Below are 1,253 nucleotides of genomic sequence, written 5' to 3'. Positions count from 1 at the left end.
TTCAATCTGCATAGTTTTATATATTATACAGCAACACCAAACACGATTCAGACAGCCCCCCCTGAGCTTCAATCTGCATAATTTTATATATTATACAGCAACACCAAACACGATTCAGACACCCCCCTGAGCTTCAATCTGCATAGTTTTATATATTATACAGCAACACCAAACACGATTCAGACACCCCCCTGAGCTTCAATCTGCATAGTTTTATATATTATACAGCAACACCAAACACGATTCAGACACCCCCCTGAGCTTCAATCTGCATAGTTTTATATATTATACAGCAACACCAAACACGATTCAGACAGTTCCCTCTGACAAAAAAATTAAACAAGCATGTTGAAATTGTATTAAAGTTTATTAAAATTAAAAAAAAAAAAAACATTTGGTTTATAAATTTTACACATTTAAAAAAGCGATTCATGAGCACTAGAAAGAAGGGGTCAGTTTTTCTCAAGTCAGAAAGAATCACTGATTTCAGACCAGCAAATCTTAATTTTACACTCATAAACATTGCAATATATACAGTAATATTTCTGATATATATATTCATTCTTGATGGAAATTTTTAAGAAATGTTCCCATCCTTGTCATCAATGACATTCATTAGCATTTCTCCTTTGAAATTTGAAAAGTTCTTCATCCTTCATTGTCTGCACCTGTACATTTTTATCTGGGTTTAAAAAGCAAACAAAGCAAAACAAAAAAAACACTGACACTTTCTTCAAATAACTGCTGTAAATTCTCAACGAATTCCTTCTGGAGTCCCACAGGAATCCCGCCTGGATTCTTGTCGATTCCTGCTGCGTTCTGATCGTTTGGAATTCAACCCTTGTTAATTGGCATGGGTTTCAATTACCCAGGATCCTTTGTAACAAACCGCGCTGAATCTCATGTAGATGTCTCTAATGGCTGTGTGTTTACAGAGCAGTTACTGATTGAAGCCACGCGCGCTTGCACATCAGTACAGTGTTACTATGCAGAGACACAGTTGTATCAGAAAACTGTTAGGGCTATGGGGGTTGGGTTAGGGTCAGGATCAGGGATATGGCTGGGGTTAGGTTCAGGGATATGGCTAGGGTTATAGTCAGGGATATGGCTAGGGTTAGGGTTAGGGATATGGTTATGGTCAGGGATATGGCTAGGGTCAGGGTCAGGGATATGGCTACGGTTATGGTCAGGGATATGGCTAAGGTCAGGGTCAGGGATATGTCTAGGGTTAGGGTCAGGGTATGTGAAATCAA

Source organism: Polyodon spathula, chromosome 29 (assembly GCF_017654505.1).
Source record: "Polyodon spathula isolate WHYD16114869_AA chromosome 29, ASM1765450v1, whole genome shotgun sequence".
Lineage (NCBI taxonomy): Eukaryota > Metazoa > Chordata > Actinopteri > Acipenseriformes > Polyodontidae > Polyodon > Polyodon spathula.
The sequence above is the reverse complement of the archived record's forward strand: the minus strand, read 5'-3'. Positions refer to the sequence as shown.